Genomic DNA, 25,497 nt, shown 5'->3' with positions numbered 1-25,497 from the left:
ATATGTGCTGAGAAATTCTGGAAAACAATTTTCATCTCCTTTTATATGCTCAACATCAAAATCGAAGTTAGCAAAGAGAGCTTGCCATCTTGCGAATTTTGCTTCTCCTGGCTTTTTGATGTCTTTGGTTAAGACTTTTTTGAGAGCTGATGCATATGTTCTGAGGAGAAATGGCTTATTGACAAGATGTATTTCAAATTTATCTATACAGTTCCATGCTGCTTTAACTTCCTTCTCTATTGTGGAATAATTTTTCTCAGCAGGATTCCATGTACCTGAAACAAATTGTACAACTTGTTCTTCACCATTCTTCTTTTGCTTCAGGATTCCTCCCCATCCAATATTGCTGGCATCAGATTCAACAATCTTATATGCCTCATCATCAAAAATGTGCAAAATAGGAAGAGATTTCACCTTGGCTTTTATATTTTTGACTGCTCTGATATGTGCCTCAGTCCAAGGTTCTGGATTTTTCCTAAGATGCTGATTCAACAAACTTCTATCCTTAGCATAGTCTTTGTAGAAGTTACTAACATAGTTTAGGCATCCAAGGAATTTTTGGAGCTGCGTCTTATTAGAAATAACATTTGGAAATTTGTTGAAAAATTCTAGAGCATGTTTTTGCAGAGATATCTGGCCATTAAAAATTGAATCGCCAAGAAACTTAATTGAAATTTGAAAGACTTCAATTTTTTTTTGCTGAGAACAATACCATTTCTTTTAATGGTATTTACAAAAATCTGTATGTGGCGAAAATGGTCCTGGACATTCTTGGAAAAAATAAGAATATCATCAATATATACAATTAAACAATCAAGGAAAGGTTTAAAAATGGAATCCATCACCTTTTGAAATTTGGATGGTGCATGTTTGAGACCAAAAGGCATCACGTTCCACTCATACTGCCCTACTGGCACACTGAAGGCAGTCTTGAATTTATCTTCTTCTGAAATTGCAACTTGCCACAACCCTGACTTCAAATCAAACTTGGAGAATACCTTAGCACTTGCGATTCTTCTGATAAGATCTCCCTTATGAGGGATTGGATAGGTATTGTCAGCTAAAACAGAGTTCAGAGGTTTGTAATTAATTACCAATCTTGGGATGCCTTTGATTTGTTCTGCTCTTTTATTTACATAGAATCCATAGCAATTCCAAGGACTATCTGATTCTTTTATTAGCTTCTTCTCCAACAACCTCTGTATTTCGTTTTCACAGAGATCACGATACTCTTTATTCATAGGTATGGCTTTGCTTTTACATGGCCACGCTGTATATTCTTCTTTATATGGTAGTTGTATTGAATACTGCATTCGAAGCCAGAAAGCATTTGGTTCTTTAGCACAGCTTTCTGTTTCAATCTGTTGTCTAATCTCAGCAATTTTATTCTGGTTGGTTGGATGCTTCAACTGTTGTGAGACTTGAATAGTGGATTTTAGATCTTTAAGATCTAACCGCTTTGACTCATCTCTGTCCAACTCCTTCATGGCTTGTACCATTGTTGAAACTCTGGGATTTGAAATTTAAGGCATATCAATCCTTTTAGGAGTGCCACTGAATGTTGGAAGTGTGATGAAATATCCACCTTTGTTTTTCTTCAATCGGATAGACCCATGTGGTTCTACTGCAACCAAAAAAATATTGCCTAGAATACAATCTACTGGGATATCACCGACTGCGAATTTTCACTTGATACAATGATTATCAAAATAGACTGAAGCCTTGGGTACTTCGTAATTAAGCGTTTTGCTACCCAACCCAATCACTTTTCTTTGTGCAGAAATCCAGTATATAGTTGGAACAACTTTAGTGCTTAGTATATTAACATCTGCTCCTGAATCTATAAGAGCAGTTAAGCTAAACATTTCACCCTAAATACATATATTAACCTGTACATGGTGCTGTTGATATTCTATTGCAAGTATCCTCGTTTCTTGAAAACCAACAGTAGGATACTTTTTTCCTTCAAATATTTGGATATTTGATTCATGAAATTCTGGTGGATCGTATTCATAAAATGGGTCTACTGCAATATTTTGTTTTCCTTTTTTCTAACATGTTAACCTGAAGCTTTAATGCAGAGATTTCAAATTTAAGGTTATGAATTTCTTTACTTACCTCTCCCAAGGTAAGTGCACGAACCTTGTCCTATTGTTTTTGCCTTTGAAAAGATCTTGTATTGCGTTCATAAGAGGCATCAATGAATAGGGGCTTTTTTGAAGATCCTTTACTGTGGTTGGAGGTTTTAAGCTGGTCCATGAATGCTTTAGTAAGACGAGTTTTCATCTCGCTATCTTCCATTGCTCTTATTTGTGACAAAATCTTTATTTCTTCTTCTTTTGTCTGAGCCATTAAAACTTTTTCATTCTTCGGTTTATCTTCTGTTTCATCATCGGAAGAGTCATCAAAAGAGTCAGAATCTATATTTGAAAAATTACATTGACATTCTTCAGAATCTGAGCAATTACAAGCCTGAGCATGAAGATTTAATTCCTCATACTCTTCTTCTGATAAGTAGACAAAACTAGAACTAGAATTTTTAGTAGAAGAATAAAGTAACTGTTGCTGCTGAATCTGAGGACGATCTCTGATCACTACATTTGGACAATGATCTGTTTTATTTGTTCTAGACCCACATTGCATGCAACACATTTGGGTCTTGTTAGCGCTTGAAATTTCACCTCAGGCTGAGAAAGGTAAACCTCAAGGCTACATCAAACCATTTAGCCTCGTAGCTAGCCCTACGGGGCAGGAGAAGGCTCTCTCCGGTCAATCTCGACAGATCTTCAATGGGATGAGATGACCAACAAGGTAACACTGATATTAGGCTAGTAAACTGATTATAAAGGTTGATTTGGGGTTTTTTGGGGTTTTTGGTGGCAAATTGAGGAACTGCAATTTAGGGTGCGGGGATTTGACACAGTTTCTGCAGGGGGGTCTTTGGGGCAAGGTAGGAGCCTGTATTGATGTCTTTAACTGAAGTGGATGATTAGGAGGAAAGATAAGAAGGCTAAAGAGAGCAAACAATGGATTTGAATTCTCTTTAGACAGCAGAAAACATAGAAATTAAACAAATTTGAAAGCAGAGCATGGCAAGCATGAATTCTAACTTTATCACTTCATTTGTTTAATATGCAGCAGTATAGAAAGGAAATGAATCACATAACAAAGCTTACAATAACATGAAGAGACACACCATCAACACAATGAGTCCACAAGAATCCCAAAGATGTCTGCAAAACCCTGGTCTTCCTTCGCCAAAAATTGCAGAGATACAAGTGAATAATACAATGATAGTTCCTCCCTCAAGAGTCCAACCATGAAAATGAGCATGAAAGTACATAATATAGATGATCTAACCTCTTTCCCTGCCTCCATGGGTCGAGCTCACTATCCTAGGAGCTGTTTGAACAACTTCTAAACTAAGCACTACAAAATAGGCAGTCAAAACAACTTGCCTCTAAAAACTTGGAAACCAGTTCATACAGTCAATTTTACCCTTTTACATGAGAGAAACTTCTAGAAGAGTAAAACAAGAGTAAAAGTACCCAAAAAGTGCCACAAGTACAGTCAAAAGGACCATCATCGACCTCAACAAGTCAAACTGGAGCTAAACTGCAAATTCTGGGCTGAACTGGTCAAATCTGGCACAAATTCCTCAACGGGTCGCGCACATCATCCTCAACGGGTCGCGCACTTTGGAGCCCTGTTTGGAGGCCTTCCCGGTGTCAGAATGAGGTGAAGGATAGCTCGTTGGAAAGGTCTCTGAGTCTAATTTCCAACCCAACTAGAATTTTTGGATTTGGAGGTCATTTTACTAGTCAAAAGTCAATTCTCCCAAGACTGCTTCTGCAGCTCAAAAAAGGGGCAGAAAGTCAAAATTTGGCTGTATTTTGACCTTTTGGAGACCCAAAACTCCATGAAAACTCAAGGTAATGCATGGGAATATGTAACTTTGCATGAAAAATCCAAAAATGCTGAGTTTGTGCAGAACGGAGCTATGATGACAAAGGGTCTCACCGGGGGTGAGACCCGTTGAGAAGCCAAAACCTGTAAATTTCTCAAAAATGCCAAAAATGAGCCAAAACTTCCAAAATTTCTTGTGCTTGGTGCTGTGAAGAGGCTAGTGGGTGTCATGATGAGTGAGAGAATTTTCGGCCAAGATGCGGAGGGGGTTGGTCTTCTTCTTCCTCTTAAGAGCCTCGGTCAACCTTCTTTGGAACATTTTCATCTTTGCTTTACAAACATGCATCCTTGCCCAATAGCCTATGATGACCGCCCTTTCCACCCTTATGAGGCCTCCTCTGTACCTCAACCTCTGTAGATGATGAATGGTCATCACTTTGCTCATAAGTTTCGGTTTCTGACATGGTTTAGGAGCAAAGTGGACAAATTGAAATGCTGCCTCTGCCTGCAAAAGTACTGAACTCTATGCTGTTTCAAGGGGAAAAAACATGAGGGGAATGTTAGGGGAGGGAACTTCTTAACAAGGAATGGGAATATATGAAAATAATAGGGAATTTCAAGGGAAACTTTACAAATTGTCATGCAAATAGGAACACATTTTAACATTGGGAAATCATTTGCAAAGAACATCTCATATGGGACAAGAACATGTATGATAGTGAACATGGAAGGGGCATACATGTATCAATAGGGACATAGGGACACCATACACCAAATTTGCTTATAGGAGTTCATGTGTGTCATAAGGCAAATTTTTGCTCTTTTTGTTCTTAAGGAGTACATGCACATTGTTTTCACATAGAGGGAAGGTTTTCATGTACAAGGGGATGTCAAGGGTATATAGGGGTTATGTACATGCCTCTAGATATACAGCAACATTTATTTTCACATGACTCTTTCTTTATTTACAAATGTATCTTTCTTTTTGTTTTATTTTTTGCATGTGTATGGTAGAGGGAATTAGGGTTTTATAGCTTAGGGATGGGAGAAAAAGTCAACATTTTATGTACAAATAATATGGGACAGAGATGCAAGCATGACTATGAATGAAAGAGGAAAAGAGGGAAGGGACCAAATGGGACAAAAAACACTTGAAACAGTCACAAAACCCTAGCATTTTACAAACATTAGCAAGCAGCCATGTAAGTCTTTTCATTTGCATGATTTGAGGTTAAAATCATAGCATGAGGGCTTACATCCACCACCAACCTCCAAAACAATGTGTAAAGAGCCTATCTTGAACAAATTTGATGATTTGGAGGAAGATTGGGCAATTTTTTGAAGTTTGCAGCAAGACAGCTCAACGGGTCGCACACCTTGCCCAACGGGTCGCGCACCTCTGGCTCAACGGGTCGCGCACCTTACAGGAGGCTTTTGGAGGCCTTCCTGGTGTTGGAATCGGGCGCAGGATGGCTCGTTGGAAATTTTTTTGAGTCTACTTTCCAACCCAATTATAATTTTGCAATTTTGAGTTGATTTGACCTGTCAAAAATCAAATCTCCCAAGACTGGTCAAAAAGTGCCAAATGAGGCTGCCTGAAAGAAGAGTTCTGTTGCAGTCAACTTTTGAATGCCTTCCTCAACCCCACATTGAGCTCATGATAGCTCATTAGAAATATCTTTGTGTCTAGTTATCATTTTACCCATCAAGAAAATCATTTGGCCAACCCAGCTAGGAGAAAACTTGACTTTCCCAAGGTCACTTCAGAGGTGTCTTTGATTCTCCTGAGGCAATGGAATTCTTGACATTTCTCTCAAAAAATGACACCTGTGCAAAAAGTGAATGAGGTTTTTCTTCTTTGGCATGTTCTGGACAAAAACCTCTCTCAGTTTTTCAAAATTCATCTTTGATTGCTCTGAAACATCATTTGAGTGAAACTTGTCCCGATGTGTGAAACAAGGAATTTTGTTGAAATGAAGCGAAATGAAGGGGATAGGGGGCTTCTAAATTCTTGGGGAAATTTTTGGGAGTGGGGAGGGATGTTAGGAAGCAGGGGAAAGTGGAATCTCAGAGATTGAGTGAGGGGAAGGGGTCCAAAAGGGAAAAACACAGGCCCAACCTAGAAAATTGCCAGGTTGTAGCTAGAAACTAGGGTTTGTGCAAAAATGAGGAATTTGGGGGATCTCAGTGATGGGAAGCATTTGGTAAGGTACATGAAGGATAGGGGAAGGTGTATGAACATCTGGAAACAATTTTGGCCAATTATTTAGCCGCCCAAGAGAAATTACCTCCAAAACCCTAGGAGAGGGAAATGACCTTGCCTAGGCACAACTGAAGCATGAACAAGGTGTACAATGACTCATTAGACACTGAGATGATAATGACAACCCTCTGAATGGTGATAGGCTCAGCTGAATGATGACATGGACTGACATTTGGGCAAACCCTAGACCTAATGCCTAGTGACCAAATTTTGCTTGAAGACTCACTGAAATGACAAAATTTGACCTTGACACTCTGAGACCACTTTGTAAGAGCATATTTGATCACTGTAGGAAGGCTGGAAAGACTGACACTAACAGGTCTCTTCTCTTTCTTTTTTTACAATCTTTTTCTGTGATTGGGACTTTTTACCTCTATATTTTTTGGACTCTTCTCCCACTGGACATCTATTTGCAGTGTGTCCAGTTTTACCACAAAGCCAACATGTTAATTTATTCCATTCTTCTTGCTTAGCACTGTGCAAGTGAATATCTGATGGCTTGTAGTAATGAGTCTTAGGGACACACCTGTAATATCCTTTTCTTTGTTGTTTCCTCGGCCAGGAAGATTAGCCTCTTTTATTGTAATAAAACCTGGTTGTCATCTTTTCTTTTTTAGCTATTTTCTTGATCTTTCTTCTTCTGACCAATGGATCATCAATGGATAATCCGTATTTAATGCAAATAGATTTACTGTCTGGAAGCTTAGATAGTTTCTCTAGAGATTTGTTAACTTTTGAGCTAGTGCATAAACCAACCAAGGCTTTTTTTATATGAGAATAATTTTGTCCCCACGTGTAAGATTCAAATGGAATTTGAAAAGTTTCTTGCAGGCGAATGTAATCAACAAACCTTGAAGGTAGAGCTGCTAGATATACCTGCTTCCAGAGAAGTTTCTTTGAATCTTTCACCTCATAAATGCGTTGCATCTAGTGCCGATGAAAATATTCAAATTGGGACATCTTATTGCACTTTAAGTTCATTAGAATGACTTCATGTTTATCAGCCATCTCTACTTCTGATCCACACTAGTGTTCTACAATCATGGAAGTTAATGCTCCAATCATGTTATTCTGAACAGTCCCATCAGAATTGTGTATAATATTTCCTTGCTCATCCTTGAGCAATTGTTCTTCCATCTTGGTTACTAGATCTCAAAAGTCTCAGTCTCCCACCATCTCAGTAATGTCCTGGTAAATCACTGGATTATTGTCTTACAGGCTTCTATTTCATTTTTCCCTCTTAGGCACATTAGCTTATATTCAGTGAACATCATGTCCACTATTTCCCTGATTTGACCAACACTAAGGTTGTCAATATTCCATTCTTTATGGGAATTAGGAAAAAATGTGTGAGAATTTGGGAGCTTACCTTTGCCTCTTAAATTTGGAGTAGAATATTTGTTGTATTGGCTTTCCAATGGCTTGTATATAGGAAGTACTTCTGCTTCCTTTTCTTCTTCTTTAAATAGAGAAGCCAAGGAGATGTGTTCATTTGAATTGGAGGCTCCAGCTTTATCTTTCTGTTGGGATGCAACTTCTTTAGGAAATAGATGGGGAAACCTGTCAACAGGTTTGATAGGGTCTTGTATCTTTATACTCCTTTCATGCATAAAGGAGGATGGAACTGGTTTATCTTCTTTTGATAGAGACATTTTATCAACTCTTTCTACTAGTTTATTTAATTTTGCTGAAGTAGAACCAATGTGTTCTACAAACTTTTCTTCTATATTTTCTAGTTTCATCAAGGATTCTCTGACTACTGACGTGGAATATTGTACATCATTTAGAGATTTATTTACATCATTAATAGAAACCTGAACAATGTTGAATTGTTCTTTTACTTCTGTAGATTTGGCTACATTCATCTTTAGCCCTGTTACAGCTGTGTTAGTCCAGTTTAGCTATTCACTGGCTTTTTGTATTCTACCATCAATGCCTAAAGCATTGTCATCTTTTAATACTAGTGGAATGGCTTTAGCAGAACTTTGGCCCTCTCCTAGGACTATTCCTTTGTAAGGAGGGAATGTGGTAGGAGTTTCAACTTTGCTACCATCTACTGCTGACCATGAGTGTTTAGATGATGTGGCTGCCCTGTCATTAGTCATCATAACTGTTTCTAATTGTTTCTTTTGGATCCATGAATAAAATGAAATCCAAGTATTTGTTTCTTCCATGAACTGTTTCCAATCTGGGGATAGTCTAATCTTTTCTTCAATTGAATGACTTAGGCAAAATTCTTCAACCTCTGGATGAGTAAAAGTGTCCCAATTTAACATTACTTTCATCCATTGAGCACCGATTTTGTGCTTCGGATAGCCATCCATCAAAGTAAAAAATTTCTCCATTTCCATGACTGCAGGCTTGATCCAGGTGGATATTGGTGGCCACCTACCAAGTCCACCTGGACCCCCACCATTTTCTTTCTCAGCATTTTCAGTTTCCTTAATTGTAGCACAACTTACTATTTTTAGCAGTTTTTCGGGTCCTGAACTTCCGGAGCCGTTTTGAGGCCCTAAACGACGTTCTTGCTAATGAGCTATTGTACGCGTCAAACGGAGATCATATGCCAAAGTTACGACCCCGGGAAGTTGATGTACCAACTTACCCCCAAACGGGGCCCACAGTTTGGCGTTTCATCTCCTAGGGTTAGGTTTTGGAATGTTAAGGGTTTTTCCATTGTTTCTCAACAATAAATAGGCCTTCGAGCCTCATTGTAACACAGTACAGAGGCATGTAGCCATCACATCTCTTCTCAGAGATAAGCTACCATCGCCCTAGCTAGTTTATTTCCATTTCTGTTTGTAAGCATATTTCAGTATTTTCCATTAATGAAATGAAGTATTATTTCTGCTGCATCTTTGTGTATATGGTTATCTCTGTAATTTGTTGCGTTCCTGTTTAAATCCGGATCAGTGGTATCAGAGCGGTCTACTTTTTCTCTGTTTTTTCTTTGCATGTCCCCAACAAGGTCGGGATATAAGGAGTTAGGGCTTGAACTAGTTGAACCTTTGCAAGACCAGCCTCGCAAATCCCGACGACCTCCCATGGCGGACGAGAAGAAAGATGAGGGGGTAGGAGATCCCATCAAAATCTTGCTCGAAGAAGCGCTCGAGCGACAACGGAACGCGATGATGGACAGCTTTGCGCAGATCCTTCAGCGGCTACCCAGAAGCGGCGCATCGGCTTCCAGCAGCTCCTCTGGAAATGCCACACCCTTTAAGGTACAAGTTAATTTTGAAATCCCCATATTCGAGGGTCAGATAGATGCCGATGCCGTAGATAAATGGTTAAATCTGCTAGAGGGTTATTTTTCTGTTCATGAATTTTTGAGTCGGGAAAAGATTGTTTTTGCTCTTCTCAAAGCAGCCCCCCACGTCAAGGACTGGTGGGAAACCTACTGTGAGCAGAAGGATGAAAGTACTGGCTCACTATTTTCAGCCGCACCCACCTGGGATTCATTCCGGGATGCCATCAAGGAGCAGTACTACCCTGTCGGAAGCTATGAGGATGAATACATAAAGTGGACCACGCTGCGGCAGGGAAGGGACCAAGATGTACCGGAGTTCACCAATCTTTTCCATACCCTTCGCACAAAGTTGGGTATCAAGGATTCGGAGCAACATTTGATACTCAAATACCGTGGCTGCCTGCACAAGTACATCCAGGAAGAAATACAGTTCCTAAACATCCCCTCGCTCGGTGCAGCATACCGGTATGCCGTCAAGGTCGAGCAGAAGTTTAAACAAAAGAAGCGAGACTTTGGATCTGCGAATCCAAAGCAGGGGAAAGGTGCCCCTAAACCACAGAACAAAGGACAAAGCCAAGGCGGGACAGCCCAAGACAACCAGCCGAAGCTGCAAGCAAAGAGCAATGCCGCGAAGCCGAGAAAGGACACTGGAAAATGGTGCGAGTTCCATAAGAGCTCCACTCACAACACAAGTGAGTGTCGGGCCAAGCAGTCACTGGTGGCTGAGCTAAAGGTTTCAGAATCAGATGCATGTTCCGACTCTGAGTCAGAACCCGATAAGGGGTATGAAAAAGGGAAGCAGATCATTGATGCGGATCCCAGCGCCACTGTTGCTACCGCAAAGATCCAGAAAAATGAACCCGAAGATCCAGAGGAGGAGGAGCGTCTCTTCCACTCCCAGATGTGGGTAAAGGGCTCCCCGATACAGTTCATTGTTGATAGCGGGAGTCAAAAGAACCTCATTTCGGCAGAGGTCGTGAAGCGGTTGGGCTTACCGACCACAGCACATCCACAACCATACACCATTGGGTGGCTTCACCAAGGGCGAGATCTTCGCGTGAGCCAGCAGTGTCGCCTTCCATACAACATCAAGCCCTTCACGGATGAGGTATTGTGTGACATTGCTCCCCTTGAAGTTTGTGATGTATTACTAGGACAACCATACTTGTGGAAGCGACATGCTGTGTATGAATCAAGGCCCCGTGCTGTTATTATTACATTGGGAAATAAGTTGTTCAGGATACCAGAGGTAGCACCACCTGCCGCCATCTCTTTGATTACTGCAAAACAATGCAGTAAGATCATTTCCAAAACCAGGAAATTTGTTTTCCTGATGATACGCCCTCAAGGGAAGAAGAAGACAGTGGCCGCGGCCTCCAAACGGGGTCCCTCTGCACGGCAGCTACAGATGGACAAGATTGTGGAGGAGTACGAAGACATCTTCACCTCCCCGGCAGGGGTTCCTCTGCACTGTCAAGTCAAGCACTCCATCGATCTGACCCCAGGTGCGCCGCTACCCAATGGACCAATTTATCGGCGCTCCGTTCTGGAGAACAATGAAATCAAGAGGCAGATTCAGGAGCTCCTACAGAAAGGTCACATCCGTCCGAGTTCTTCGCCCTGTGGGAGCCCGATAGTGTTGGTACAGAAGAAGGATGGGACGTGGAGACTCTGTATTGACTATCGGGCGCTGAACAAGATCACTGTCCGTAATAGGTACCCGATCCCGCGGATTGATGACCTCCTAGACCAACTAAAGGGGGCGAAATATTTCAGCAAGATCGATCTGAAGTCAGGATATCACCAGGTACCAATTGAACCCTCAGATGTGTGGAAGACTGCCTTCAAATCCAAGGAGGGCCTCTTCGAATGGTTGGTCATGCCTTTCGGATTGACGAATGCTCCTGCAACCTTTATGAGGCTAATGGATGACATCTTGCGGCCATTCACCAACTCCTTTGTAGTAGTATACTTGGATGACATTCTGATCTTCAGCCAGAGTTGGGAAGAGCACCTCCACCACATCCGACAGGTTCTCCAAACACTGCGGCAACACAAGCTATGTGCCAATTTGGAGAAATGCACTTTTGGCATGACCGAGGTTCAGTATCTGGGATACATCATTGATGAACAGGGGGTGCATGTCGATCCAGCCAAGGTCCAAGTCATTCGGGATTGGCCCTCTCCAACCACTCTAACAGAGCTCCGCAGCTTTCTAGGTCTTGCCAACTTCTACCGCAGGTTTGTGTTGGGATTTTCTCATATTTCTTGGCCCTTGAGTCAAGTCACCAAGGGCGGGGCGAAAGCAAAATTCTTTTGGTCTGAATCTCAACAGAAGGCATTCAGGGAGTTGAAGGATCGCCTCTGCACGGCACCAGTGCTCGCGTTACCAGATTTACAACAACCATTTGAGGTCGAGACAGATGCCTCTGACTATGCTATTGGGGCAGTCCTTACTCAACATGGACATCCAGTGGCATATCACAGTGAAACACTTTCAGACACAGTCCGGAAGTACCCCACTTATGATAAAGAGATGTATTCCATTGTACAGGCTTGCCGACAATGGAAGCATTACATTTTGGGGAAGGAAACGGTCATCCACACAGACCACCGACCTCTGCAGTTCATACAGACCCAAGGGAAATTGCAGAATGATCGCCATCAGAAGTGGTCTACATACCTGCAACAGTTTCACTTGAATATCAAGTATAAAAAGGGCAGCACCAATAATGTTGCAGATTGCCTCAGTCGACCACCGATCATGGCGCTAACCACCGTGCTCAACTCTTGCGGGCACGAGACTTCTGATTGGCCACTTCTCTACAAAAGCGACCCAGAATTCGGCCACACATACCAGACACTCTTGGAGGGTCGGCAGGTTGCAGATTTTCACCTCCAAGATGCCCTATTATGCCACCTCGGTCACCTTTGTGTTCCTTCAAGCGAGCGTGCCAAGATGATTTGGGAAGCACACTACAGTCAGGCTGCTGGGCATTTCGGGGTCGAGAAAACAGTGGCAGTACTGCAAAACTATTTCTATTGGCCGAATCTTCGACAGGATGTTGGGAAGTACATCCGATCATGTACTGCCTGTGCCATTGCCAAACCGACCATTAAGAAGCAAGGCCTCTATACCTCGTTGCCTACCCCTAGTCGACCTTGGGAATCCATCTCCATGGATTACATGTCAGGCCTTCCTTCCACTAAGCATGGAAATGACTGTGTTTTTGTGGTCGTCGACAGGTTCTCAAAGATGGCCATTATGATGGCCTGCAAGAAGAATATCACAGCAGAAGCCACTGCTAAACTCTTCTTTGAACGAGTGTGGGTGCACTTTGGGATCCCACAGTCTATCATCTCAGATCGGGAAAGTCGGTTTCTCAGCACCTTTTGGTCCAGTCTCTGGTCAATGCTGGACACCAAACTCACGAAGTCCACAGCCTTCCATCCTCAAACTGATGGCCAGACAGAGGTTGTCAATAGGATGATTGTGCACATTCTGCGCATGTATAACTCAAAGCATCCACGCACATGGGACGAGAGCCTCCCCTACGTTCAGCACAGCTACAACCGAGCTCTTCACAGCTCCACTGGCCATAGCCCTTTTCAGGTGGGTTTGGGATTCCAGCCACTATGCCCCATTGATGTGGCCATGCCACTTGCAGCTACTCACATGAATTCAGCTCATGTCCAGTCCGAAACAGATAAGGCCACCAGCTTCATTGAGCGCATCCAACATATTCGCCAGCAGGTCCATGACATTCTTGAGAAATCAAATGCCAAGTACAAGCAGCGACATGATCAACATCGGGTGCCACACAAGTTTCAGGTGGGCGACAAAGTCTGGTTGCATTTGCAAAAGGAACGCCTTACTGGAGCCTATCGAAAATTGAGACCACTTCGATATGGTCCTTACACCATTACTAAGGCTATGGGAGACAATGCATTTGAGCTCAGCATTCCCCCATTCCTTGGCCTGCACCCAGTATTCATTGTGGACCGCCTTCGGCGATACTTTCCACCATTGCTAGACACATCCGACATTGCAGAACAGCTCAAACCCACAGAATTAAATCCAGATTGCATGGAACAAGCTGCAACTGATCGGATCATGGACACACAGATCAAGAACACTCGCCAACAGAATATCCAACTGTATCGAGTTGTCAAAGCGGGCCAACTCCTTCAGCAGGGCAAGTGGCTCACCAGGGAACAAGTTCAGCAGAAGTTTCCTCATCTCATGGAGGAGCTCAACGCAATGGGGACCATTGCTTCCTAAGGGGGGAGGAATGATCCAGGTGGATATTGGTGGCCACCTACCAAGTCCACCTGGACCCCCACCATTGTCTTTCTCAGCATTTTCAGTTTCCTTAATTGTAGCACAACTTACTATTTTTAGCAGCTTTTCGGGTCCTGAACTTCCGGAGCCGTTTTGAGGCCCTAAACGACGTTTTTTGGGGAATAGATCTTTCTAATGAGCTATTGTACGCGTCAAACGGAGATCATATGCCAAAGTTACGACCCCGGGAAGTTGATGTACCAACTTACCCCCAAACGGGGCCCACAGTTTGGCGTTTCATCTCCTAGGGTTAGGTTTTGGAATGTTAAGGGTTTTTCCATTGTTTCTCAACAATAAATAGGCCTTCGAGCCTCATTGTAACACAGTTCAGAGGCATGTAGCCATCACATCTCTTCTCAGAGATAAGCTACCATCGCCCTAGCTAGTTTATTTCCATTTCTGTTTGTAAGCATATTTCAGTATTTTCCATTAATGAAATGAAGTATTATTTCCGCTGCATCTTTGTGTATATGGTTATCTCTGTAATTTGTTGCGTTCCTGTTTAAATCCAGATCAAGGCTTCTTACAGTCATTTGGGATTTTGCCAAATCTTGAATCTGTAACTAAGCCATTGTCTTTCTCTACGTGTCCTAGCCCATATCTAGGCTTTGCTGGCCTCATGGTGCTAAAAATTGCTGTTAGCCTTGGATCTTCATTGTCCAAAGTAGTTATGTCATCCATCATCGGGATATGCTCAGAGTCATGGGGAAATGGTATGTCTGAACATTTAGGGTTTGGACAAGGATTTATTGAAGTAGAAGGGGGGGCTTCACCTGTCCTAGGATGATGATTCTCATGCATGACCATTTCAACGAGATGGCTAAGATTTTTAGAGCAATGGCATTCTGGACATTTTACTTCAAGTGAAGAGAAATTGACAATTTTTGCGAACTCAAATAATGAAATATGTTTACAAGAATTTGAACTAGAGCTAGAACAAGCTGTATCTACAAGCTCAGGATTTTTGTACAATGGTGAACTTCTGCACATCTGATCTATTCTTTGCTTATCAATAGTTGATCTTTGAGGGAAGGAAAGAATAGCAGAAGAGGGTTCTTCTCTAATATCAGCAGAAGTGATTTTCTTTATGGCAGGAGGCTTGGGATTGGATATCACCCAATGTTCTGGGAGATTAAGATCTTCCCATCTTATAGTTTGGTGTTAAATCTTTTGATTTCGAGAATCTGTTAACACCTCTACACTTGCTTTTTTCTCTTTGCTGGGGGCATGTAAAACTGCCAGATAGAGGGTGTTTGTATGATGGAAGCAACCTCTAGTTTGTATGGCAATATTGTGTCTCTTTTTGGCCATGTCAAATCCAGTTGTCTGGATTTGCAGCTGAAGAGTACTTTCAATTGTTTCATCGAAAACATATACGGAGAAATTAGGATAACAATCGAAATAGATGGGGCCATTGGATAGAGGAGCTACAATCCCACCTATCAATGAGTCAGTGTATTTGTTAAGGGTCAAATCTTGAACAGTGGCTAAGACAAATGTATTTAGACCCTGATGTGTTAAAGCATGTATCCCAATATGTATACAACCCAAATGAAGATACTGAGTTTTTAGTCTTTTTTCCTTGGCCTGAAGTTGTTTAGAATTTAGAAGAGGAATGGATTGGACACAATCGGAATTTTCTTGAATTTGGCTTATAGATTCCTTAATAGAAATTCTAGTTGCAACTTTTAAATGAAAAGCAGACAGATCTGAGTAAACTTCAGATGCATTTATTCTGGGTAGCTGCCATCTAGCAGAGGGTTGTGTTTCCTCATACTCTAACTCAACAGAATTTAAAACTCGACTAGATGTAGATGCGAACATATCCCTGAGGAGATTTTCTTGAGCAGATAATTCTCTTTCTTCTAAATCTCGGAAAGAAATAGGTTTTCTGAAAGGCTCCATTTTTAATATAGAGTGTTTTCTAAGTACTAACCTGAACCAGATGCTTTAGCTTTGATACCAATTTTACCCAGGGGCTCTAACGAAGCTTGCGACAACAACACAACTGCTTTACGCAGGGGCTTCAAAGAAACTTGCAACAACAACACAGCTGCTAGGCCTTGCTGAGTCTCTTCTCTACTTTTGCACAATTTTATGCAGGGGCTTCAAAGAAGCTTGCAACACCAACACAGCTGCTTTACGTAGGGGCTTCAAAGAAGATTGCAATAGCAACACAGCTGCTAGGCCTTGCTGAGTCTCTTCTCTACTTTTGCCACTTACTCTGATTTACATGAACCCATACATGAACCTACTAGCACATTTCTCGCTCTATCTACCTTCTTCAACGGTTTCCTCGCCTTACATGGTCTAGCATCCCTTATGTGCGTTGGCAAACCTCTGGCAAACCTCAATACAGAGTAACTCAAGTAAATACTATCTCAACAACTCATTTATATTGCATAAGTACTCAGATGCGAAATCAAGATTACACTCTTTCATATTAATTCAGAAATGGATTACAATGGATTACAATCTATTCAATCCTGAGATAGACTGTGTTTGCTTTTACCAGACTTTTGCTACTCAACAAGGAGATAGCTTACTGGAGGCTACCTGGCAAGATCACAGATTCAGTCTTTGAATAATGACAAACACTCATATAGACAAACTCTCTGAAGATCTAGCCACTTTAGGTTCTCACTTGTGCCGAACACACAGATGCGCAGGCTTCTCAAATCATCTAAGACTTTGAGATTTCTTCGTGATGTAAGCAGATCAGACCAAAGTCCGCAGTTGCAGAGCAGGAAAATATCTCGACAGTAGATTTCACACACTAAAATATTCCAACTCCGAATTCCCTGAATGAACCTTACTCCTTTCTTATATAGGAAGAGGAGGGGACAAACATCCGACCATCGGACAGACAAACTATGTACGTAATATTCTTTTAGTGTATGAGATGTGGCTCAAAGCACACCATTAGTCGGAGAAGTCCTCCGCGTCTCATCACTTAAGAATCTTCGTACTTAGGTATATAAAAAAATACTTCTTTTTACAAAGTGGATGCTTTTGGACAGTAAAGCCCATGAGAAAACTGGTCACAAATAGTCTTTGTGACTAGACATCATAATTACAGTGTGGAAGCTTTAAGGATAAGCCCACAAGAACCATTTATGAAGTGGGGCCACCAAGAGGTGTGATGCCTGGAAAATGGATCCTAGGATATATGAGGCCATCCCATGCCTTGGTATAAATGCGTCGAACGATCATGGGTTTATTGAGTACATATTGATGTTTTATTTTAGTCATAACTAGCCATTCATCATGTCTAGCCATGAATTGGTGTAGGCATGCATGGTCAGGATATTGAAATAAATCTTTGACCGATTTACATGGTATATGAAAACATTCTACAATATTCTTTCAAAATATTTTTGACACTGCATTTGGAAGTAGCTTTCATTGTAGACTGGATCAATTGCAGTTCTACTTACTGCATAATCTTTCCACTAGTCCCTTAACCATTATTCTTGTTGATTTCTCTGCATACTTCCTGTGGATCCAAATTTAAGCTTTATATAATGAATTTCATCTTTTCCATTGACATTTAAAATGTCCCACCGTAATTTCTTATACCCAGAAAAATTATAAATGGTATCAGGAAAAATGAGATTTGGATCATTTCTTGGCGAAAGTGCAATATTATTTCTCATGATTGGCCAATTTGTATTTCTGGTTCTATTAATCGAGAAAAATCTATGAAAGATTTTCCTTCTGTCTCCTCCTTCTGACCATACCATTGCAATGTCATGGAAATCATACTGTAATGCTTCTCCAACTTGGTGTGCTGCAGCCATACTGCTGGTGTACACCATATCATGCATCCACCGATTTCCTTTCGGAAATACTCTTCTTTCAGGAACAAGATGCAGGATGTCAGTGTGAGGTTGTAAGTCTACATCTAAAACCTTTGTATTCCTGAGCTGCCATGTTGGTTTCCAACTACTTTTATATTCATCCCAACTCTGATCTTCATGGATTGTTCTCAAGACTTCTTGTTGTTGAGCCGGGTCCCATTTTGTTACAATGATCATTACATGATCATGATGCTGTTTCTGAATATGTTCTCTGCTGAGAAAGTCTGGCAAACAGTTTTCATCTCCTTTTATATGCTCAACTTCAAAATCGAAGTTAGCAAAGAGAGCTTGCCATCTTGTGAATTTTGCTTCTCTTGGCTTTTTGATGTCTTTGGTTAAGAATTTTTTGAGAGCTGATGCATCTGTTCTGAGGAGAAATGGCTTATTGACAAGATGTATTTCAAATTTATCTATACAGTTCCATGGTGATTTAACTTCCTTCTCTTTGTGGAATAATTTTTCTCAGCAGGATTCCATGTACTTGAAACAAATTGTACAATTTGTTCTTCACCATTCTTCTTTTGCTTCAGGATTCCTCCCCATCCAATATTGTTGGCATCAGATTCAACAACTGGAGGCTCCAACTTTATCTTTCTGTGGGGATGCAACTTCTTTAGGAAATAGATGGGGAAACCTATCAATAGGTTTGACAGGGTGTTGTATCTTTATACTCCTTTTTTGCATAAAGGAGGATGGAACTGGTTTATCTTCTTTTGATAGAGACATTTTATCAACTCTTTCTACCAATTTATTTAATTTTCCTGAAGTAGAACCAATGTGTTCTACAAACTTTTCTTCTACATTTTCTAGTTTCATCAAGGATTCTCTGACATATCCTCTGACTATTGACGTGGAACACTGTACATCATTTAGAGATTTATTTACATCATTAATAGAAACTTGAATAGTGTTGAACTGTTCTTTTACTTCTGTAGATTTGGCTACGTGCATCTCTAGCCCTGTTATAGCTGTGTTAGTCCAGTTTAGCTGTTCACTGGCTTTTTGTATTCTACCATCAATGCCTAAAGCATTGTCATCTTTTAATACTAATGGAATGGCTTTAGCAGAACTTTGGCCCTCTCCTAGGACTATTCCTTTGTAAGGAGGGAATGTGGTAGGAGTTTCAACTTTGCTACCATCTACTACTGACCATGAGTGTTTAGATGATGTGGCTGCCCTGTCATCAGTCATCATAACTGTTTCTGATTGTTTCTTCTGGATCCATGAATAGAATGAAATCCAGGGATTGGTTTCTTCCATGAACTGTTTCCAATCTTGGGATAGTCTGATCTTTTCTTCAATTGAATGACTTAGGCTAAATTCTTCAGCCTTTGGATAAGTAAAAATGTCCAAATTTAACATTGCTTTCATCCATTGAGCACCGATTTTGTGCTTCAGACAGCCATCCATCAAAGTAAAAAATTTCTGCATTTCCATGATTGCAGGCTTCTTACAGTCATTTGGGATTTTGCCAAATCTTGAATCTGGAATTAAACCATTGGTTTGCTCTAAGTATCCTAGCCCATAGCTATGCTTTGCTGGCCTCATGGTGCTAAAAATTGTTGTTAGCCTTTGATTTTAATTTTCCAAAGTAGTTATCTCATGCATGATCAGGATATGCTCAGAGTCATGGGGAAATGGTATGTCTGAACATTTAGGGTTTGGACAAGGATTTACTGAAGTAGAAGGTGGGGCTTCACCTGTCCTAGGATGATGATTCTCATGCATGACCATTTCAGCAAGATGGCTAAGATTTACAGAGCAATGGCATTCTAGACATTTTACTTCAAGTGAAGAGAAATTGACAATTTGTGCGAACTCAAATAATGAAATATGTTTACAAGAATTTGAACTGGAGCTAGAACAAGCTGTATCTACAAGCTCAGGATTTTTGTACAATGGTGAACTTCTGCACATCTGATCTATTCTTTGCCTATCAATAGTTGATCTTGGAGGGAAGGAAAGAATAGCAGAATAGGGTTCTTCTATAATATCAACAGACGTGATTTTCTTTATGGCAAGAGGCTTGGGATTGGATATCACCCAATGTTCTGGGAAATTAAGATCTTCCCATCTTATAGTTTGGTGTTCAATCTTTTGATTTCGAGAATCTGTTAACACCACTACACTTGCTTTTGACTCTTCGCTGGGGGCATGTAAAACTGTCGGATATAGGGTGTTTGTATGACGGAAGCAACCTCTAGTTTGTACGGAAATATTGTGTCTCTTTTTGGACATGTCAAATCCAATTGTCTGGATTTGCAGCAAATTTCCAGATGTTATTTCTGATAAGACGCAGGTCCAAAGATTCCTTGGATGCCTAAACTATGTTAGCAACTTCTACAAAGACTGTGCTAAGAATAGAAGTTTGTTGAATCAGCATCTTAGGAAAAATCCAGAACCTTGGACTAAGGCACATACCAGAGCAGTCAAAAATATAAAAGCCAAGGTGAAATCTCTTCCTATTTTGCACATTTCTGATGATGAGGCATATAAGATTGTTGAATCTGATCCCAGCAATATTGGATGTGGAGGAATCTTGAAGCAAAAGAATAATCGTGAAGAACAAATTGTACAATTTGTTTCAGGTACATGGAATCCTGCTGAGAAAAATTATTCCACAATAGAAGTTAAAGCAATATGGAACTGTATAGATAAAGTTGAAATACATCTTGTCAATAAGCCATTTCTCCTCAGAACAGATGCATCAGCTCTCAAAAAAGTCTTAACCAAAGATATCAAAAATCCAGGAGAAGCAAAATTCGCAAGATGGTAAGTTCTCTTTGCTAACTTCGATTTTGAAGTTGAGCATATAAAAGAAGATGAAAATTGTTTGCCAAACTTTCTCAGCAGAGAACATATTCAGAACTAGCATCAAGATCATGTAATGATCATTGTAACAAAATGGGACCCGGCTCAACAACAAGAAGTCTTGAGAACAATCAATGAAGATCAGAGTTGGGATGAATATAAAAGTAGTTGGAAACCAACATGGCAGCTCAGGAATACAAAGGTTTTAGATGCAGACTTACAACCTCACACTAACATCCTGCATCTTGTTCCTGAAGGAAGAGTATTTCCGAAAGGAAATCGGTGGATAATATTAGGAGTAATTTGTAGAAGTTGTTTCCAAAACTTCTGGATTTTTTTAAAGCAGTGGTAATATGTCTGAAGTTTTTCGCTTACTTGTACACAACACCAAAAATTCCAGACATAAATCCGCATAAACATACTTAAAATTCACAATAAAAGTAGTAGAGTGAAGATAACTTTATAGAAAGTAGCCCCTATTTCAACAATTTTATTATTTAAATTCATGTACAGTGTAAGAGTTCATCGTTTGTCTCCCTTTTTCTGCAGAAATGGGCAATGTTCAAGTTTGTGGAGCTCTACCTTATTTGGAAACTTCCTTTGCGAAAGTACGGCCTTGTTCCACACCACAGCTTTCTTTAGGAGTTGACTTTTCAAAAGCAGAGAAAGGTTTCATACACTTTCGAAAATCTACCAACTGGGGTTTTTGCAGTAAGGGGATTGTATTAGATGATCAAACGGTGGTGGAAGCTGATCTTGTGCTGTTCGCTATTGGTTATGACAGTGAAAAAAACTGAAGAGCCTACTTCCAAAGATTTTTGCAGACTCTCACGAGGAATCAGCTGTAGTTCCTCTATACAGGTTAGTTATTCACTACAGCTCTGGACTCTTTAATGTTTTCCTATTTATTGTTTTTGTTAATTCAAGTGCTTCAATTGAGGTGAAAAAGTTGGTGACTGATGAAGGTCTGACCCCTAACGCCTAAGTCAATTTTCTACTGAGAATAAACATGGGACTCATCCATCCATGCATTCCTTGTATGGCAATTCTTGGATATCCAGAATGTTTATCGAATTTGCATTCCACTGAAATACGTACTCAGTGGCTCGCCCATTTTCTGTCAGGAAAATTTGTCCTTCTAAGTATCAAGGAAATGGAGGCAGATATCGACAACCACTCCAAGCATATGAAGAAATTTACACCCTTCTATTCGACAGTTTTCAGATATTGGACAACGATACCCTTTGCAGAGACATGGGACGGAATCCAATGAGAAAGAATTGGTTTTGCGAGCTTTTCTCTCCTTACAGTAATTTTGATTATCGAGAGTTGTAGACAATAGTGTGTCCAGGAAAATATAAGGCTGTCTGCAGAAAGTGCATGTGTATTTAACATAGGAATAAGTTTGGTAGAAGTGAATCAATTTCTTCTTATTTAACCGCTGATTTGAAATTTGAACGATTCCATGAAAATTAGCACTCAATTTATCAACACTCTTTGCACTGATAATAACTTTACACTGATAATCTTTGCCAAACTCCTTCGTGTAGCATGTCCAATAGAAAAGACAAATATCACATGCAAGGAATGATAGCTTAATCGATGCATTCTAATGCGATTACATCAAAACGAATCAAAAGTGTTGGATTTCTCAACTTGGTCTTTATACACATCGAATCCTTATCAAAATGTTCCATGTCATTATACCATGTTGAAAAATTGAATAAGATCATAATGGCTTGGACCCACCTGACACTGGTTAGAATTGAAATGACGAGCAGGCTACTGTGCATTGAGTTCTGTGAAACGAAGGATTCTTCATTTGACGAAAGCTAAATTATTGATTTGGATTGTTTCAAAAAGACAAATTTACTTTACAATTATGGTGTATAATTGTTATACAATTTAAAGAGACAGATGAGACTAAATTTTTTTCCAATATTTCCCTTTCAATTCGCTCTTCATATTGTCTCTTATTTTCTTCTTCCTCCTATTTTAATCTCTCTTTCTACCCTTACTTTCTATCATGCCTCCTCCTCTCTTTTCTCTCTCTTTCCTCAACCTTAGATCTTCTTTAATCTTCTTCTCCTTTTCTTTTATAGAAGCTTCCTCTCTTTTTTCTTTTCTAAGCATATTTCTTATATTTTACATCCTTACCTTTGGAATATTTCCCTGTTGTAGGGTATGAGCCATTCATGTCTCCCAAGGCTTCCACAAGATTGTAACATTTTTTTATATTTTCTTCATATTTCCTATTTTTTTATAAATAACTCCACTTGCACTTACATTTAGAGCAATGTGTTGTGCCCACACCCCATGGGTCATATCTATGGAAACCTAGCTCCCCAAATTTGAAATTCTTCAAGTCAGTATATTTTACTTGCAACTCTTTGTAATTATTTATTTTGTACATGTCTACATATAAGGGATATGTAGGCCATGGTGCCTCTTATCTCAAAATCAGACCCTGATAGGCTGCTGATCAGGTAGACCTTAAGTAACTGTTTCAAACCTACTTTTGGCTGAGGCTTAGCCTCCCCAACCTGAGAGGGCTCTCTCACAAGATTAAAGATTTTGATTATGAGTAAGATGGCTAACTCTATGAAACAAATGAAGAAATGTAAGTGGTGGAAACACAATTAGAAAGTATCCATTGGGCTTATGGAGTCAAAATTGTTTCAGTATAACAATGATATCAGCCTTACATAGAAGTCAGGGCATCCAGAATTCAACACATTTAGAACACACCAGAAACATATAGGACAACATAGTTTATAAATGTATGAAGGAAATTAGAGCACAATCAGTGATTTCTAAGTAATCACACATTCATACCACTGCAAATACTGAGAAAAGGACAATACAATAGATTCTGAACATTGAATTCCTTCTTATTCCTCAGAAGCAAATCCAAATACTTGTATTACTAAAACAGAGTTTTACACAAAGCACAATATCCTGTTTCTCTGAAATTTTTCAACCCTTTGTACATCAGATGTTCTGCTATATATAGAGCTCTTTACATAACTGAGATTCCTCCTCCGGCATGAGGGGAACTCGAATTATTCCTATTATGACACCTATTGACACTTTAAACTAACTATTAGATACAACTGACTGTAAACTGGCAGTTTTAGAGACCTAGTACAATTAGGAGTATAACTCCTCATCATGTTGGTAGTAGCATTTATTACAATCCAAACTCGTTCTCTGACAAATGTCCTTCTTCAGTTTAGCTTTGGTGGAGGTTTGAAACTCTTTGTTGGACCTTGATGCCTCATCCCTTTATTGCTCCTGGAAACTAGGAAACTGCCCCTATTTTTCTACTTTTGGTCTCCACAAGGATCTTCAAAATCAATTATCCCTGTTGTTCTTCTTTAATTACACAAAAATGTATTTGACTGCCATGTTTTTCATGCACTATTGACCTTCCCCGTAAACATGTCTGAAGACAAAACCTCTTTAATGTTGCTTGAAATATCATGAACCATACTAACTGTGATCATTTTTATAACAGATAACTTATGGCTCATATTTATCTTTCATTGGCTTGTTTTTCCCTTGCTGGATGGTTGCACTGTATAAATGATCATTTTCAAAAATTCCCTTTCAAAAAGATCTCCCCTTTGTCACTCAAAATTGGTCAACCGAATTATAACATGAGGCTACAGCAGTTTCGTAGTGCGCTACGAAACTGCTGTGCATTAGGCATCACCTACAGCAGTTTCATAGCGCGCTACGAAACTGCTGTGCATTAGGCATCACCTACAGCAGTTTCGTAGCGCGCTACGAAACTGCTGTGTAATTTCAAAAACACAGTTTAATGCCAAAATTTGACTGTCTTGAGCTCTCTTTTTCTTGAAATGTCCTTTTCATCTGCCCTGAAGCTGTTCAAAACTGAGTGCAGAGGCACCATTCTTCAAAGAAAACTTCAAAAAGGTAAATCATCAAAATTTAGGACTTAACCTTACTTGCTGAGTGATTTTCCTTAGCTAAGGAAATCCTTCCCGCTAGCTTAGTTGTATCTTCAAATCCTCGATTTTCCTCTTCATAATTCTGATCCCAACTCTCAGTCTTGTATTAACTTTTCTGATGAATTTTGCTTCCTTTATTGCAGGGACTAACCAGGTGTAGTATTGAGCATGACAATCGACCACCTCGGGTATTGAAATTGTTTTGTCTTCCCACAGAGCCTCCATTTTATTAAAATGAGCTTCCTTGATTGCATGTTTCCTTAAGGATTTCTTCAGTTTAGCGAATTCAAGGTTTGCTAATTTCAACTTCTTTTTCAACTCTTCAACACTATATTCCTCTTGATGGATAGCTGCCTTACCTTTATCGTTTTTATGCAGCTGAGATGGTGTTCCTGATGAAGTCATAGGTTCTTCATGAGATTTTGCTACCTCCTCTGTTTCACTTGACTCTGGCATCTCCTCTTGTACCTCTTTTGAATGCCTCGTCACAGGTCTTCTTGGCTTAAAGAAAAATTTAGAAACCTGATCATCAAATTTGAGCTTTTTAGAGGCTTTGGCCTTCGAGGTTTTATCTTTACCTGATTCTATCAAGTCTGCTCGAACTAGAGGAGATTCCTCAATATCAATAGCTTGAAGCAAGTCATTCAGACTTCCCTTTGAAACCTGGCTTTCCTCAGTAACCACTGTCTTGCCTTTTTCTTTAACTAACTGGCTCCTAGTTATTCTTCTCTGAACGGCTTCACCTGTAGACTGCTCATGTACACCCTCTTTGCTCTAAGCTTTCTTTCTCTGTGACTGTTGGGGTGTGTCTTGAATTACTAATGGTCTGGTGGGCTCCTTTACCTGTTTCCTGGCCTTCAATTTTACGAATCTCCTCGATCTTGTTTCTGCACGATGACTAACTGCTGGTGGAGAACTCTTCATAGCCTGAGGGCTGAGGCCAGTTTCATTTTTGAAGCCAGACATAAACATGAACACGGACCATTCCCTATCTACTTTCTGGAGCTCATGCAAAATGATCAATTTGACTAAGCTGTGATGAAACAACGAGGTCTCACAGGCTTCCTTCTTTAACTGAACTTTGTCACACATTT

General features: G+C 40.2%; 1 pseudogene; it reads left to right on the top strand.

Moving 5' to 3' along the window:
* LOC149157156 (putative flavin-containing monooxygenase 1) overlaps nt 1–21,764 on the top strand; it is a 58,156-nt pseudogene extending 36,392 nt beyond the window's left edge.
* Nucleotides 21,765–25,497: the final 3,733 nt, after the last annotated feature.

Source organism: Pinus tabuliformis, chromosome 9 (genome assembly GCF_031772625.1).
Source record: "Pinus tabuliformis cultivar Carrire ecotype Pingquan chromosome 9, CPIR1, whole genome shotgun sequence".
In the NCBI taxonomy this organism is placed as follows: Eukaryota; Viridiplantae; Streptophyta; class Pinopsida; order Pinales; family Pinaceae; genus Pinus; species Pinus tabuliformis.
Note: the sequence above shows the minus strand (reverse complement) of the source record. Positions and strands in the feature narration are given on the sequence as shown.